The 18,438-nt window shown below is 47.8% G+C and overlaps 1 long non-coding RNA gene across 2 annotated transcripts; it reads left to right on the top strand.

Moving 5' to 3' along the window:
* The first annotated feature begins 764 nt into the window (after positions 1-764).
* Positions 765-2,570, top strand: LOC134442116 (uncharacterized). 2 transcript variants are annotated; one of them, XR_010033310.1, is made up of 4 exons: positions 765-930; positions 1,629-1,749; positions 1,987-2,083; positions 2,407-2,570. It is a non-coding gene; the product is annotated as an uncharacterized LOC134442116 (long non-coding RNA). The 2 variants fall into 2 exon arrangements; XR_010033309.1 differs by having other exon boundaries at positions 765-1,749.
* The last annotated feature ends 15,868 nt before the right edge of the window (positions 2,571-18,438 follow it).

Below are 18,438 nucleotides of genomic sequence, written 5' to 3'. Positions count from 1 at the left end.
CCGAGCGCTAGCTACATTTAGACTGGGTAAACTCGAGACTTTAATGCCTTCCGAAACGGGCTATTCCAGTGTCTGTGACATTGCATCTATTTTAGGCTATAGTCTTGTGCAAAACCTTTTATTCAACATTGCGAATGTACAGGATGATTTGCTTAGACACGCACGTGCTTCAGAGCAGCTAGAACTGTGCACGGTGACTGCTGCAGTTTTGAGCTCAGTCCTCCTGGATAATAAAAACAAAAAAATGCCGACGAGAAAGTAACGCTGTTATCTTTTGATGGATTCCCGGTGAGGTGCCCGGTTGAGACAGTTTAATTTTCACACCCAAATCAATTCAGTTATAATTTCTTTTTCTTTTTTTTTAATTATTTTGATTTTATTGGTCACGGGCCTATTCTTTTGATTGGGAGATCAAGGAACTCTCTGGTGTCGCCGAAACGGCGATGTGTGTGGGCTCTTTACGCACGGCACCTATGTCCCTTCCATCTTCAGTCAGACTCAAATCGGACCGAAATCAAGTAGCTGAGGTTAAACTGTCGTAAATAGGCTACACGACCGAAATCAAGTAGCTGAGGTAAAATTGACGTAAATACTCGGGCGGATATCCGGGCACTCACATCCGGCAGCCTACTTACATTGGGTTGCTACAAGGGGTAAGCTGTGTTATTTTTTCCTCCGTGTCACAAACTATTTTTTAATGATGTTTCTGTGCCTTAATTTCTCTGTTATTTTACTGATCTTTGATGGGAAGATATTGTGTTACGTTTGTGTTGATATTTTCGTTGTAATTTTCGCTCAAAGTATGTACATTAGCGCCATTAATGTCCGCGATCGTTATGAAGTTAACAGGTGCTAACGAGCCTATTGTGTCGCAGGAATGCCGTTCGCTTCGACCCCTTGCAGTGTGCCTCATTGTGTCCGCCCTGTCAGGTATGTGTTAATGTATGAAAGAGATCCCTGTGGTATTTTCGGTGATAAACATTGTGTTTTCTTTTGGTTTTAACTTTGTAAACTATACGATCTAAGTGCCTTGGTTTCTCTATTACACTGTAAACAGTAGCTTGTCTAGCTGCTGTAGTGTTCTCTCACTTCTGGAAGATTGGCAAGGGGAAAGCCGTTTGCTTCGACCCCAAAGAATCTGCTTGCAGTGTGCCTCATTGTGTCCGCCCTGTCTTGTTTCAGATTGGGAAGTAAATAAATGCTACTGGATCGAGGCCCCTCATCTCTCCTGCCTCTTCAATCATCCAAAGACTGTTTAGTCTGTTATTTTAATGTAATGGTCGGTTCATGTCCGTTGCATTGACTTGACTTGTCATTGGGTCTGATTTTAAATGTGCCATATAGTTCAATGTGGGAGCAGGTTCACACACTAAATAAGACACTCAATTTATTTATTTTTCTCAGAGCAGAGTAGAGCAGATGTTTCAGGTTGCTGCCATCAGAGAGCAGTGACTTGACCTCAGTGTCTTATTTAGTGTACTCCCACATTGAACTCTACTTTTTGGGTCCACGCACCTACTTATTTCTAAACATCTAGAGTGCAACAATACCCCTGCCTCCTAATGTGCCATATAACCTGTATCTCGCCTATTGTGTGTGTGTGTGTGTTTGTGAATGTGTTCACGCAGATATAAGAAGTTGGGGTTGGGGTTGATGATCCACATGATGGTGATGGACCAGGACAGCTCTGGACCTCCTGACTGGCAGCTCCATCCTCAACCTCCCTTCCTGTCCTTCACACATGTGCAGGTAAGGCCAATTTTTAAAAACTCACTGCATTGTCTGAGGCAAAAGTAGGAGAAAAGGAGTGAGTGAGTGAGTGAGTGAGTGAGTGAGAACCCGGCCATTACATGTGATGTGACCCTTAAAGGGCGTGTGTGTGTCCTAGAACCAAGACAGTGGCAGTGTGTGTCTGTCTGTCTTTGGTTAAGGATATCTTTAAGATACTACCTTGTTGTGTTAACATTATTTTGCTATTTCTGACAGGCAGAGAGGCAGTTTTCTGAAGGATGGTTAATGTCAGTACCAACATGTTGTGATGGAGGCTTCCACCTGAGCTGAACACAGAAACTTGCACACAGTGGTGAGTAAAACACTGAATCTGTTTTGTTCTGCACTAGACCAATAAGTATTTCATACAGTAATTCCTTTCTGTGCTGTGTTTATTTATTGAAAAAAATGTGGATAGAGGATAATACAAAACACTGGCACTGTAGTGATCCCTGCACAGGCCAGAAGCTGTGTATCTCTTCAGCCTGGTGTTCTGCATTAAAATGATGGGTGTGATTTTTATGTAGTGTATTCTATGTATCCCTCTCGTGTGTGTGTGTGTGTGTGTGTGTGTGTGTGTGTGTGTGTGTGTGTGTGTGTGTGTGTGTGTGTGTGTGTTTGTGTGCATGCGTGCAGATGGAAGCAGTCGTTCCTGTTCAGCATTGATATGCCGGTAATGGGTTTGATGAACCACAGCATGGTGATGGGCAATCAGCATCAGGACCAGGGCCGCTCACAAGGAGAACCTCCTGCCTTGCCTCTTCATCCTCAACCTCCAATCTTCCTGCTCTTCACACATGTGCAGGTGAGGACAACCTCTAAAATGCACACTTGACTTGAGGCAAAGTGGGGAGAATAGGCGTGCATGCATGCACGTGCACCAAACTTTAAGACAGTAGCAGTGTGTGGGGGGGCGTGTGCACAAGTATATGCACGTGCTCATGTCACATCTTTCTGTAGGTACATATGGGGTGGTTGTTTATGTCTCAGTTCTCATTCACAACATTAACATGCCTTTTTTTGACAGGCATGGAGACAGTTTTCAGAGGGAGAGCTGATGACACCTGCAACTTTGGATCTGAACCTGATCAACCCAGCACCAACCACTGTGCCGCTCCTCCTCTGCCAACTGCACCACATGGCTCCACCATCTCAAAAAGGCACAGACACTACTCCACTTCCTGCGAAGGATGAGAGAAGAGCCGACCTCCCCACAACGGCACTCACCACCTTCTACAGGGGTGTCATTGAGAGCATCCTGACCAGCAGCCTCTCTGTCTGGCATGGCAGCCGTCAAGCTGAAGACTAGAAGGCAGTACAGAGAGTGGTGAGGACAGCAGAAAAACCTCATAAGATCACCCCTACCTGTTCTCCCTACTACCATCAGGGAAGCGCTAGCCCAGCATGCGGTGCTGCAAAAGCACACTGGGAAACGGCTTCTTTCCACAAGCCATCAGACTCCTCAACGCACTGAAGAAAACCACATGAATAACCAAGGACACGGGAGAATATTCCATGAACACTTCTTTCACCATGCCACTTACACTTTACTCATTGCACCTTGTATACAGCATCTTCACATCACCTGTATGAACTTCTCCTGCCGTGTGTGTGTGTGTGTCCACTGTGTTTGTGTATTTATTGTCCATCAGTATGTTAATCTTATTATTGCACACTGTTTGGGTGTCTGTGTGAGTGTATTTATAGTATGTATCAGTCTGTATTTAATGCCAATGCCTTATTTTTAGTTATTAGTTAAATGCACATTGGAGACTGGTCAAACACAATTTCAAACTTTGTGTTAACCCTCCATAGATTTTTGTCAAAAAATGGAGTCTAATCTACTGTACTACACAGGCTATCAACAGACCACACAGTTGAGTGCTGTTTTATGCACTCTGAATATGAGGAGAGGGAGAGGTGACCGTTCACACTTCATAGTGTAAAAGTAAACAGAAATAAATTCACATTTCATTCCTGTCTCGTTCACTTCTTTCAGCAATGTATGTGGCCTACATGCAGGGAAGCTGACAGGGGGGACAAAGGGGTCCGTTGACCTGAGCCCAGTGACACGAGGGGTCCAGGAATGGGTCCTCATTACATTGTATGTAGAGTGGGGGGCCCTTTCAGATGACTGTCCTGGGCAAAGCCAAAGCTGTCAGCGGCCCTGATTATGTATGCACAAACACTGGTTATGATGATAGGAAAAGTTTTCTCTGTTTTCTGATGGCCTTTGAATTAAGACAGGCCAATCTGGAACCTCTCCTGGATAAAGTGTAAGCTTCAATGGTGTGGTCACTCCTAAATCATAGACAGACATGGAGTATGGTAGGCCTATGGTAATGAAGAAATCGTTTTTCTCCAATAAAACAAACAAATAGCCTATTGCTATTTCAAATACTATTTCATGTATTTTTTCATTAATATCTGCTCTTTTCAAGCTGGCCACATAACTGGTGAGGTGACACTACTTCAAAAAGTCGGGAATGTGTTGCTGATGTACATCGTACAACTTTTCTAAGTAGCCTATATCATGTCTTACCAAGTGAACAACCTCGCCTAAAAGGTTTTTTTAAGTAAGGGTTAACGTTCGGCGAGAAGGTCGCTACCGTGGAATAGCAGCACGACAGAGAGAATCTTTAGACCCCGACGCGGAGCGTGCGTGCGTGCATGTGTGTGTGACTGTGTGTCTGTGTATACATCTGTGATCAGGATGGAGAGACTGAAAGGGTTTGAACCAGGAGCATCTATGCTGTGTCATGCTCGACATGAGAATGAGGTTATTCGCGACCTCGTCCCTGAGGCACATAGACGCCATGCTGCTCAGTGGGAGCAGGGCTGTGAGCATGGAGTTAGCCGTGACCATGTCGGCGTTGCTTCATTAGCAGCAGGGAACAGGTACTTTTTTGTCAGCAGTTAATATTGCGGTGAGAGGCAGACAGGCAGGCAGGCACCCGTTTGTCCAGCAACTGTACGCAGCTTGGTGGAGAGAAAGAGTAGTGGCAGGGGACGGGGGATCTGTGGAGGGAAGCCAAGCAGATCACCACACTACACATCCTCCCTGAGGATGCAGGAGGGAACTAGTACCTGAGAGACGAGGAGAAAGAGAGAGTTTGTGAGAGAGGGAGAGAGAGGGTGGGAAAGGGAGAGGGCGAGAGAGAGAGGGTGGGAAAGGGAGAGAGTGAGAGAGGGGGAGAGAGAGAAAGAGAGAGAGACGTGCCTTCAGAGACATAGAGTGAGCAATCTGGTAAGTGGTGAAAGAAAGAGAGGTTTGGGGTACAATGATCGACAGAGTGAGACAACCTGAGTTTGAAAGATACAGAGTTGGATGAAAATGAAAGGGAATACAAGGTAGAGAGACTGTTAAGACTTGCTACCCCTAACGGCCTGTTCCCACTTTGCCAGTGAGCGCGTTGACGCAGACGCCGACGCCGACGTCGACGCCTTCAATTCGTTGTCGATGGAAAGCGGCGACGCCCTCGCAAAGGCTTCTGGGATACGCGGCGCGGCTACTTTGACAGTTGACGCGCGTCAAAAAAGTTGAGCGAGCTTCTACTTTATGCTAATTACTCGCGTCCAACGCGGAGCGTTATCCAATGATTGTCGAGTACATGAGGAATTCCCATGAAACCAAGGGCTATGTTTTGCTGCTTAAAAGTAGTTTTATGACTGGTTATCATACATTTTAATGTAAGATTCATACACTACAAGAAACTATGAAGTGCAAGGTCTTTGTGCTTATGTTCAAAGGATTATGTACATTTTGACGACATTCAAAACTACGTGATGGCTATGAAATGTGTGAAGTAAACACATGTCCACAGTAAGGTAAGGGCAGACTTTGATGTTACTATCGCTGGTTAGCTTGCTTAATCGATATAAACGTGTAGAAAGACAGACAGAGATATTCCTGTTCAGTGTACTCTGTCACGCCCCTGCATGTGCTCCGACAAGAAGCATTCAGTCAAAAAAGGGAGGTGCGTCGCGTTTATGAGCGTCAAATGGCCGTCAAAGTGGGAACAGGCGGCCATTTGACGCTCATAAACGCGACGCACCTCCCTTTTTTGACTGAATGCTTCTTGTCGGAGCACATGCAGGGGCGTGACAGAGTACACTGAACAGGAATATCTCTTTCTGTCTTTCTACACGTTTATATCGATTAAGCAAGCTAACCAGCGACAGTAACATCAAAGTCTGCCCTTACCTAATGTAACAGTGCGCTTTTAGCACCTTTCTTTTTTGTAGTATAATTACACAAAGATTTTTATTTTGACACACCTCCGTTACACTAGTCCTACAGTAGACTTCTTCACTGTCATGGGTGTCTATGGAGCTTCCTGCCCCCCTCCTTCTATCCCCCTCTAATGTTTCCGTTTTTCTGATTCATATTTCTATGCTTTCCATATCCTCTTCCCTGTCTCTGTATGCTGTGGGAAGAGGTATGTTTCTCCACTTTTCTCTTTCCCTAATCTTACTTAAATCTTATTTCTATTCTGTCATCCATCACTTGTGCCACAGTAATCCTGAACACTATTCCATGTATTAACATTCACCTAATGTATTACACGAATATGATGTCTGTTTCATGTGCTTTGATGTGTTAGCGCCACCCGGTGTAAAATAAGCCGGTGGCATCGTGAAAATCCATTAGCTTAGCGTTGCTAACGCTAGTAGTCACGAGTATTTAGCATTTATTTTTATGGTCTTCTCAGGAGTGGCAGTGCAGCCCAAGCCCCATGGTGATGCTGTGAATGTACTGTGTCTGACAATTACAGGTGTGTGTTTATTTATGTTATTTGTGTATAATGTGTTAAGGAATTGAAATGTGACCCTGGCAACTTAGCTAACTCACTTGTTATGCTAGCGGAGTTTTGCTAAGTTGGCTAGCCAGGGCACAATGAGTTTATTATGAGAAGCAAGCTATGTTTTTGGTAGCACTTCTCTTAGCCCAGCGATTTTATTTGTTTTTCTCATGTGTTTCACCATGTTTAGTGCTACTGTTGAGCATGTTTATTGTAACAACTAGCCCTGTCTCTGTATGCTGTGGGAAGAGGAGTGGCAGTGCAGCCCAAGCCCCATGGTGATGCTGTGAATGTACTGTGTCTGACAATTACAGAACAATCTTGCAATCTTGTCTCGGAGTCATCCTTATATCAACTATTCAACACAACGCAGAGTGAAATCCAAACCGGTTACATTGGTGCCGTGACTCCGCTTCGCTTGATCAACGCCTGCTTGATCCCGGGACTGCTGCGCTTCTCTCCTTCTTCTCGCATGGTGCACTTGTTTGTCTGTATGCTCGTATGTGTGTTTGTGCGTGTGCGCGCGTGCGTGTGAGGTATTCTGTGACGTGCATACCGTTTAGGGCATATAGTATCACATTGAGTTTTTAATGTTTCTGCAAATTATATCTCTTAATGCTCTTTCACTCCGAACCTCTCTCTATTTTTTTTCTCATAGTAGTATTTGAGTTTTGACTATTAGAGCTCTGCAGATTTATTTAAATGTATTGAGCTGAAATAGTAATTATTTTGTTTTACTGAGATATTTGTGTCATAGGCCTTCCGGGTTTGAATTGACTTATGCTATAAAATGGCTGAGGGTGGTGATAGCTTTGCTGGGGATGGTGATGTGGTTGAGCCCTTTATGTTTAGAGACCGCTCGCGTCTGGCTGGTATTGGGAGAGCTTATCCTTTGGGGATTCACAGTTTTGGTAGGGGGAGGCAGGTTGGTAATGTGGGACAGGTTAACTTGGTTAGAGGTCCAGTGGCCACTTCCACTCCCCTGAGAGACACTGCTTATATGCCCTGCACGGATCAAGCCACACCAGCAGCACATATAGCCCCTGCAGTTGCACAGCCTATGGGAGTAGCCCATTCACCGGTGACACATACTGCCCCTGTGCCTACACTAATTGCACACACAGGCCCTTCTCCTGCTACATGTCCAGCCCCTACACCCAACACACAGGTGATTACTGCAGACACACTGGGCATTGTCTTGTCAGATCTGGCTAAGCAGATCAATAGTAACATTACTGCCTGTATAGCCGCACTGCAGCAGGCCAGTGGTCAGCCGCACCCTAGCCACTCTTCACCGTCCCTGACCGAAGCAGATGCGTCAAGAGTTAGTGTGACTGTCCAGTCAGATGCCAAGCTCCCTCCCTTCTTCAGGGGTGACCACACAGACAAGTTTTCAGTCGATGAATGGGAGGATGTAGTGCTGAACCACCTTCGCCATGTGAACCGCACAGAGCGGGAGAAGTCTGACTTTGTCGTGAGTCGTCTGTTAGGCAAGGCGAGGGATGTAGTGAGAGTCTCTCTTCGGTGCAGCTCTGAGCCAGCCTCTGGTCACAACACCGTATCTGCTGTGTTCGATATCTTGAAGAGGAATTTTAGTGAGTTGACATACTCCAACATGCCCATGAGAGACTTCTACAATACTCTTCCACACCACGGTGAGTCTGCTATGGAGTACTGGATTCGTCTAAACAAAGCCATTGATGTGGCGGAGGAATGTCTACGGAGACAGCGGAGAGTTCTGGAGGAACCAGGAGCAGAGTTAGTAACAATGTTTGTGTCTCACTGCCCAGACCCCAGTCTTGCTATGTCTCTCTCGTTTAAGCCAGCTGAGAAGTGGACGCCGTTTGAGATCCAGGAGAGAGTGGAAGCACGTCAGAGGGTGCTGAAGAGGAATGAAGGGGTGGCCCGCTCTTCTTCTTCGCCAGTGTCTACAGAGAGTGTGCGCCCACTCAACCAGTTCACTGTCCAGCACGCTGAGCCTGGCCCCCCACCCATGGCTCCGCCGGTGTTCCAGTCCCATGCCCCCGCCGTGCCTGAGTCTGCCCAGTCACTCAGTCCCCCTGCTGCTGAGCCGAGCCTCTCTCATGTAGTGACCATGTTGGACAAAGTACTTTCAGTGCGCACTGCCTCCATGTCCCCGCACGCCATGTCCCCGCGCGCCGTGCCAGCCCAGCGGAGCCAGTACACAAACCGTGAGACACGCCAGCCATGCAGAGTGTGTGGTTCACTACAGCACACTACATTCAGCCACTGTAAAATGGACCGGCTTTGCCACAACTGCCTGCAGCCTGGCCATGTCAAGAGTGCATGCCCCACAGCACATCAGTCTCAAGTTGGTGCTGCCCATGTCCCGCGCACACAGTTAAACTAGATAGCCCATGTAGTGTGAGGGGTACCATGGGCTCTTCTGCTGAAACCCTCAGTGACAATGACTTCCAATCCATTTATGTAAATAGTTGTGCACTTTTGCCGGCCGAGGAGACTACGGCTATTTATCTCAATTCTCAGCGGCTTGAGGGCTCCAGTGACTTGTTCTACACGCCAGTCGTGGTCAGCGGCCTTGTTTCACTGAAGGGCATGCTAGATTCTGGCTCCATGTCATGCACGCTGAGCGAGGAGGGTGAAATGAGACTGAAGGCATCTGGCATTCTCCCTTGTCCACAGCCAGTTCCCAGCAACATTGTTCTTATCGGATGTGGCGGTTTGGCGACGCGCCCTAAGTGCATTTATGAACTTGAGATCGAAGTGTCCGGATCACAGTTCCTGGTGCCCACTTTTGTAATATCTGGCCAGCGGGATGAGTTTATCATCGGGACCAACGTCTTAAAGCCCCTGCTCAGCAAGATGAAAGGTGAGAAGAAATACTGGGACGCTGTCACCTCCAGAAGCACCAGCCCTGAGTGCGAGCAAGTTTTGGAGCTCCTCACCTGCGTCTCCCGCTGGGCTGGTCCAGAGCCATCGGGTCCAATCGGCACTGTCAAGCTGAGGCGAGCCATCACCCAAAACAAGAATACCTGGTGTGGGGCAAACTACCAAGCCATGTCCCTGTGTCCCAAGGCAGTACAGTGATTGTGGAGCCCACCACAGCACGCTCGGGGCCAAAGAACATCCTAGTGGGGCGCGTCATCACGCCAATGTGGGGAGATCACTGGATCCCCATGAGAGTTCTCAACCCCACTGAGTACCCTGTCAGGCTGCGCCGTAACACAAAGCTGGCTGATGTTTCACCATGTGTGGCTATTGAAGACCTTCCTCTGACTCAGGGCCTTGCCTGTAACAGCGCCGTTCAGCCTCACATGTATGCTCCAACTCAGTTGCAGTCTCCAAAGCAGTGTCTTGACGCGTGTGGCCTCGGAGATGTAGACATTGATGCATGTGAAGTCTCAGATGAATGTAAGTCCAGGCTGGCTCACCTGCTTTCCAGTTTCCAGGACGTCTTCTCCAAGGACAAGCTTGACTGTGGAGAGGCAAAGGGGTTTGTGCACCGCATTCACCTCACTGATGATCGGCCATTCCGACTTCCTTACCGCCGTATTCCACCTGCGCACTATCACAAGCTGAGAGAGGTTCTGAGTGACATGGAGGAGAAGGGTATCATCAGAAAGTCAATCAGTGAGTACGCTTCGCCTCTAGTGATGGTGTGGAAGAAAAATGGCGATCTCAGGATATGCACAGACTTCCGCTGGCTAAACGCAAAGACAGTGAAAGATGCCCATCCACTGCCACATCAGTCAGACTGTCTTGCGGCCCTTGGTGGCAATGCGCTGTTCAGCACAATGGACCTGACGTCTGGGTTTTTATAACATCCCCCTCCATGAGTCTGATCGGCATCTCACTGCTTTCACGACACCACTCGGGCTCTATGAATATAACAGGCTCCCCCAAGGTCTGTGTAACAGTCCGGCTTCATTCATGCGCATGATGCTGAGCATTTTTGGCGACCTCAATTTTTCCACCCTCTTGTGCTACCTGGATGATCTCCTTGTTTTTGCCCCGTCTGAGTCAGAGGCCCTGTGTCGTCTTGAGGTCGTCTTCACCAGGTTGAGGGCGCACAATCTGAAGCTCTCCCAGAAGAAATGCCACTTTTTGCGCAAGTCTGTAAAGTTCCTGGGGCATGTTGTGAATGTGGCTGGCGTGTCTGTTGATCAGGAGAAGGTGGATGTCATCTCTAGCTTCACAGCACAGGATCTGATGATGGAGGACGGGTGCACGCCTTCTCAGAAGAGAGTTCGCTCCTTCTTGGGAATGGTGATGTATTACCAGCATTTTATTCCTGGCTGTTCATCCATTGCTAAGCCCCTGTTTGCGCTGACTGCTGGCCAAAAGCGTAGAGGCAGACATGACAGGAAGCTTCGGAGGCCTGGCACCTACCGTGAGTTAACTCCGGGAGACTGGACTCCAGAGTGCGTGAAAGCCTTTGAGGACCTCAAGAGGGCGCTGTTGACAAGCGTAGTTCTTGCCCACCCAGATTTCAACAAACCCTTCGTGCTGTGCACTGACGCGTCCCTGGACGGCCTGGGAGCCGTTTTGTCCCAAGTTCCAGAGGGTGAAGAGGTAGCCAGACCCATTGCGTTCGCCAGTAAGTCTCTCAGCAGGAGCCAAGCCAACTATCCAGCCCACCGATTAGAGTTCTTGGCTCTGAAGTGGGCAGTTTGCGAGAAATTCAGCCACTGGCTGAAGGGTCACACTTTTACAGTATGGACGGACAACAACCCGCTCACATACATCCTGACAAAGCCCAAGTTAGATGCATGTGAGCAGCGTTGGGTGTCCAAGCTGGCCCCATACACCTTTGACCTCAGACATGTTCCCGGGCCGAAGAATGTTGTGGCTGACGCTCTGAGTCGTGACCCTTTTGTGAAGCGGCTCTTGTCTGAACCCTACGCTGATCTGCTGCAGCAAGCCTCCGAGGTCAACGACAGTTGCGTGCAAGACATGTTCCGCCTCACCTGTAATCCTCAGGCCACGACTGACTCCTCTCTCAGCACCCGTGCAACCCCTATCCATGTCAGGTGATGATGTGTCAGCTGCTCTGGACACACAGGACGTGTGGGACCTTGGCGCCCAGCAGAGGGCCGCTTCCCTCAGTGACCACCTGACGGGCTTGGGGGACTGTGGACAGGACACACACTCCACGCATGGTCGACAGATGAGCTGAGAGCTCGCCAGTTACAGGATGACGCCATTGCCAGAGTGATGTTCTATGTCGAACGGAAATCGAGACCGTCGAGGCGTGGTGAACGGGCTCGAGAGAATTACCTGGCCTTGAAGTTGCTTCGAGAATGGCGGAAGTTCCAGCTACGGGATGGCATCCTCTACAGAGTCTCGAAAGACCCCCTCTCCAACACCAAGAGATTCCAATACGTCGTGCCTGCTTCCCTTAAGGCAGATGTCTTGGCTGGTCTGCATGACTTGGCGGGTCATCAGGGTCAACTGCGCACACTCTCCCTCCCTTGCTCGTCAGAGGTTCTTCTGGTATGACCTGGAGAAGGACGTTAGGCATCATGTCAGAGAATGCATGAGATGTGTCCTCAGCAAGACCGCTGAGCCAGCCGCCAGAGCTCCTCTGCACAGCATCAAAACTACCGCACCTCTGGAACTCGTCTGCATCGATTTCTGGTCTGCTGAGGACAAGAACAACAAGTCTGTTGATGTCTTGGTCATAACTGACCATTTCACGAAGCTCGCACATGCATTCCCATGTCAAGACCAGACTGCTAAGAGGGTGGCGAAGCGGCTGTGGGACAACTTTTTCTGTGTGTATGGCTTCCCCACTCGACTGCACTCAGACCAGGGAGCGTCCTTTGAGAGTGAGCTCATTGCGGAACTCATGGAGCTGGCTGGCGTGCAGAAGTCTCACTCTTCTCCTTACCATCCGATGGGCAACGGTGGTACAGAGAGATTCAACCGGACACTGGGAAACATGCTGCGGTCCTTGCCCCCACAGTCCAAACAGAAGTGGCCCCAGTTGGTTCAAACCATGACCTTCGCCTACAATTGCACGGTGCATGAGACAACTGGGTTCGCGCCCTTCTACCTGATGTTTGGCAGGGTCCCGAGACTGCCTGTTGATCTGCTGTTCAGGAACGTGATTTGCGATGAGAGGATTGCTGACTACGACTCCTATGTCAAGTCCCTGGCCAGTGACCTCCAGTCAGCCATGCAAGTCGCTCAGAAGAACTCCAGGTCTGAGCAGAGACACCAAGCTGAGCAGTACAACAAGAGGGCCAAAGGAGTGGCGCTGTCCATTGGCGACCGAGTCCTTATTGCCAACAAAGGATGTAGGGGAAAGCGCAAACTTGCTGACAAATGGGAGCCAGATGTGTACACTGTGGTAGCCGCAAAGCCCAGCCTCCATATCTACAAAGTCGAGGGCAGTGATGGTAAACAGAGGGTGCTCCACCGGAACCTCCTGCTTTCAGTGAGCTTCCTGCCAATCGCAGATGATACAGATGTCGCTTCAAGTGCAGCAGCTGAATGTGTTAGTTCAAGCGTATCCCTGTCCGAGGCTCACCTGTCAGATCTCTCCTCTGAGCATGCTCTGGCCCCGTCTGTCACTGCACTGTCTGTCGCTGCCCCGTCACGCCAAGATGACTCTGTCGCGGACCGCACTTCCTCTTGGGTCGCTGAACAGTCTGCCGTGCTGGATGACTTCGAGGAAGATGAAACAGTTGGTCCCGGGTCCCCGCTTCCTGGTGGCAGCTCAGATGCCTCTGCTGGTGGTGTGGCTGGCCCTGGTGATGTTGCAGAACATACCCTCACGACCCACCTCACGTCCCACCTCACGACACTGACGCTCCCTCAAATGGCCACTTAGCCCCCTTCCCCTCGTCCAGGTTTGGTAGGGTTATTAAGCCTGTGTGTAGACTTATAGAGTCTATGGCTCAGTTGCAAACCATTTTAGGTGGGGATGAGTCCTTCGGTCAGGTCATTCACGTGTAGTGCGTGCATTATATTTTTACTTAGTTATTTGACAGCTTCTGCTGTTGTTCGTGGCTTTATTGAGCCTATTGTCTATGTTCTGAGTGTGAATAACATGTAGTTATTTCTGAGTCATGTAGTCTCTGGTCTGAGCCTTACTGTTGAGGTGTATATGGCATCTCTTCTACCCGGTGCGTTCTGGGACTTGATCACCCCTAGATCACGCCTGACCTCTCTAGGTAGCTGTCACGCTGGTATTTGTAATGGCTGTAAGCGGAGCTTGACGAGTGTTTTTATGTTCGGGATGTTTTTGCATCTTTGTGAAATTCTAGGGGGGTGAATGTAACAGTGCGCTTTTAGCACCTTTCTTTTTTGTAGTATAATTACACAAAGATTTTTATTTTGACACACCTCCGTTACACTAGTCCTACAGTAGACTTCTTCACTGTCATGGGTGTCTATGGAGCTTCCTGCCCCCCTCCTTCTATCCCCCTCTAATGTTTCCGTTTTTCTGATTCATATTTCTATGCTTTCCATATCCTCTTCCCTGTCTCTGTATGCTGTGGGAAGAGGTATGTTTCTCCACTTTTCTCTTTCCCTAATCTTACTTAAATCTTATTTCTATTCTGTCATCCATCACTTGTGCCACAGTAATCCTGAACACTATTCCATGTATTAACATTCACCTAATGTATTACACGAATATGATGTCTGTTTCATGTGCTTTGATGTGTTAGCGCCACCCGGTGTAAAATAAGCCGGTGGCATCGTGAAAATCCATTAGCTTAGCGTTGCTAACGCTAGTAGTCACGAGTATTTAGCATTTATTTTTATGGTCTTCTCAGGAGTGGCAGTGCAGCCCAAGCCCCATGGTGATGCTGTGAATGTACTGTGTCTGACAATTACAGGTGTGTGTTTATTTATGTTATTTGTGTATAATGTGTTAAGGAATTGAAATGTGACCCTGGCAACTTAGCTAACTCACTTGTTATGCTAGCGGAGTTTTGCTAAGTTGGCTAGCCAGGGCACAATGAGTTTATTATGAGAAGCAAGCTATGTTTTTGGTAGCACTTCTCTTAGCCCAGCGATTTTATTTGTTTTTCTCATGTGTTTCACCATGTTTAGTGCTACTGTTGAGCATGTTTATTGTAACAACTAGCCCTGTCTCTGTATGCTGTGGGAAGAGGAGTGGCAGTGCAGCCCAAGCCCCATGGTGATGCTGTGAATGTACTGTGTCTGACAATTACAGAACAATCTTGCAATCTTGTCTCGGAGTCATCCTTATATCAACTATTCAACACAACGCAGAGTGAAATCCAAACCGGTTACACTTACTGTGGACATGTGTTTACCTCACACATTTAATAGCCATCACGCAGTTTTGAATGTCGTCAAAATGTACATAATCCTTTGAACATAAGCACAAAGACGTTGCACTTCATAGTTTCTTGTAGTGTATGAATCTTACATTAAAATGTATGATAACCAGTCATAAAACTACTTTTAAGCAGCAAAACATAGCCCTTGGTTTCATGGGAATTCCTCATGTACTCGACAATCATTGGATAACGCTCCGCGTTGGCCGCGAGTAATTAGCATAAAGTAGAAGCTCGCTCAACTTTTTTGACGCGCGTCAACTGTCAAAGTAGCCGCGCCGCGTATCCCAGAAGCCTTTGCGAGGGCGTCGCCGCTTTCCATTGAAAATGAATTGAAGGCGTCGGCGTCAACGCGCTCGCCGGCAAAGTGGGAACGGGCCGTTACTGAGCAGTGATGCTAGCTTCCTCCTCCCTTACCCGCCTCTTCTTCTGCTGTCTCCTCTCTCCCTGTGTGTCTCTCTCTCTCTCTCTCTCTCTCTCTCTCTCTCTCTCTCTCCCTCTGATGTCTCCAGGCCCTCTGTTCACATCTGCCGTGTGTCACTGTCACAGCATGTGGCCACAGCAGACTGGCTGGTGGCAGGTACTTTCACAGTCGTCTGCCACGCGGCGCAGCGAGGCTTGAACGCCGCTTGCACGGGGGGCACTAATGAACAGGGTGCTGTTTCTGCCGATCGGAGAGAGGGGGCTCTGTCATCTCTAACTGCTAACACTAATGAGTAATAGCTGCCTTTAGCGCTGTTTGTTTATTTTACGCTCTTCACATTACGCTCTCACTTACACCCACTAATCAGTGAGGAGCTATTGATGCCCACTGGTGATTACCGTGGAGTCGTCCGAGCGTGCGTACGTTGTGCGCGGTGTGCGCTTGTGGTGTTTGCGTGTACTTTTTACCTTGATGTCACTACAATGGAGGTTTATTGATAATGACAGCATATGGTCATTAACTACATTACTGCATTACCCACGTGCGAGGTGCCAGTGTTGCAGTGTACGTACGTCACAGCCAATATGCTCACTCCATGCTGCCACATGACCCTGCAATGCAGTATACTGTACGCTGCATTCGCTGGAGGTCATGTTGTATGTTCCCACAGTTACAACACGGTCATATGAAACATCTGTCACACCATGCGTCTTCTTGGCCAAAGACACAGCACAAGGTTGAGCATGAGCGTGTCCATTGACATTTGAGGGATTAGCCTTGAGGACAGTGTGCATAAACAGCCAATGGTGTGCACCATTTGCTGTAGACATCATAAATAGCAAGGTTGTTTTCTTGGTCACATACACAGTGGTCTCGTTTACATGAGACATTAAATTCAGAATGAACTCAATTTAATGCTGAATAAGGCTTAATTTCGCTTTGAAAACATCATATACGTAAAGACTTCACAATTCGGAATTAAATGAAAGCTCAATGTAAACTCGACTGAACTATTTAATTCTAAATTATCAGTTCGGAATTAAAAACGTCATGTAAACGTAGCCAGTGTCACCTCCGTGAAGCATGTTGTGAAATGACTTGGCCTGTGCCATAAATGGGCGTCAGAAAGACATGCACCACTCTCTTCCTGGCCTGTGAATGACATCACCTGCTTCCCGATCTGAATGGCTGCTGATTCACCTCCTTACAAGAAAAAAAAACAGTCTGTCTCCATCATGTCCTTAACCTACAGAGTTATCGGGACGGCAGATTTCCCTCAGTCAGGCGATTGGGATCTGCTACACGCAGTGCAGGCAGGGCACTGCTGAAAAGCACACCGCAGAAGGAGGAGTGCACCGACGTCGCTCCTTCACCGACTTTTGTTGATGTTTGTTGGAATCTCTGCCTGTTCTCACTGATAAGGTTTTTTATCTATTTATTTATTTATTACTTTTTATTTATTTATTTTGCCTCTGCAGAAGACATCCGGCCCTTTTAAAATGGTACAAATCGGGCCCACCTGCTGTGTGTGGAGTCGGCACACTCGAGAGCTGAAGGTTAGGCCATTTCACAGTGGCGTCTTCTCGCTCTCTTGTTCGCTCGCTCGCTCGCTCTCACAGATGCTTTGTGTTCGTACGACTGTAGAGGAGGTGAAGGACTAACACTCGGGCTCTGCTTTACATCCTTCACACACACACACACACACACACACACACACACACACACACACACACACACACACACACACACACACACACACACACACACACACACACACACAATCGAAACAGCAGGGGATTTCATGGGATTCTGCAGTGTGGGTAAGTGAGTGTATACAACTGCACCGGAGTAAACTCCTTATAAAACCCAGGCTAAGAGGTGTTCTCTCCCGCCCAGGTTTTTAACTGTACAACACTCCAATATACACCATGTGTGTAATGTAACTTGCAGCTAGAGCCCCCTACAGCTCCCTTGCTCGAGGGCCGCTGTCTCTCTCTTCTTGTAAGTCACACCAGATGAAAGTGTCTGCTAGATGTACAGTTATGCAAGCAGGCAGGCCTGCGTGAGCTCTGTATAACCGGGCATAATGAATGAGTCTAAATGCAAATGCCCACGGTGTGTTTAAACTAGGGCTGGGACGATTAATCGACTAATCGTGACTAATCGACTATAAAAATTAGTCGGCAAGACTTTTCATAGTCGACTAATCGTTTCATTTAATTTAGTGCTTTTTTACGTACTTTTCTAATGCTTTATTACTTTATCGAAACCTAAAATTGCCCAGCACGTATGAATTGAACATTGTATCTCGGAGTAAATAAGCTACTATCATGATTTAAAGGTCATTGTGAGCTCAGGGACCTAATTTTAACGGTTTCTTTCTTTTTTCCCCAATTTCCTTGAAGATTAAAGTGCTAGACTACTTGAAAAATTAATCGTTTAACTAATCGACTATTCGAAAAAAATGGTTGATAGATTAATCGGGAGAAAAATAATCGTTTAGGACAGCCCTAGTTTAAACACCGCATCTAGTCTGCTCACCAGACAGTGCTGTTAGACATGTAGCCCTGAAGCTATAGGATGTTCCCTTCCTTGTTTTATGCCTATTACTGTGCCACGCAGGCGGTCTTTGGTGGGTTTTTGTCCGTCAACAATGCCTTGAAGGCATCTTGCCTGCCAGGCACACCACCCAAACAAGGGTAAGGGTTTAGGATTAGGGTTTTTGGATAAGTTGGGACCTTCCGGGCACTGCTGCCTTGAAGGAGGTGCTTGGGGCAAAAAACAAAGATGAGCTATCTAGCCATACACTGTACCTAACAAGACCTGTCCAACTGCGTTGTTGCCCGCACCTCAAGTTTTCTGAAGTACTCTGTATGTGTGGTGAACTATAACCCTACTTCACCCTAACCCTAGCCCTAATCCTGAAACTGTCTATGAAGTTCTCTCCTAGTTTTTCTACCGATTACCTCCTACACAGGCATGCAGCATAGTACATAATGCCAAACACAAGCTCTGTCCACCTCCTCTTTTCCCCCACCACTAGCTTGAGGTGTGTGATCCATTATTGGCTGACTGGCGTCAGTGATTTTGTTAGCAATTGACAATCCTCACACACACACACAGCAGGCCTGGAGGCTCTCTCATT

Source organism: Engraulis encrasicolus, unplaced genomic scaffold (assembly GCF_034702125.1).
Source record: "Engraulis encrasicolus isolate BLACKSEA-1 unplaced genomic scaffold, IST_EnEncr_1.0 scaffold_116_np1212, whole genome shotgun sequence".
In the NCBI taxonomy this organism is placed as follows: domain Eukaryota; kingdom Metazoa; phylum Chordata; class Actinopteri; order Clupeiformes; family Engraulidae; genus Engraulis; species Engraulis encrasicolus.
Note: the sequence above shows the minus strand (reverse complement) of the source record. Positions and strands in the feature narration are given on the sequence as shown.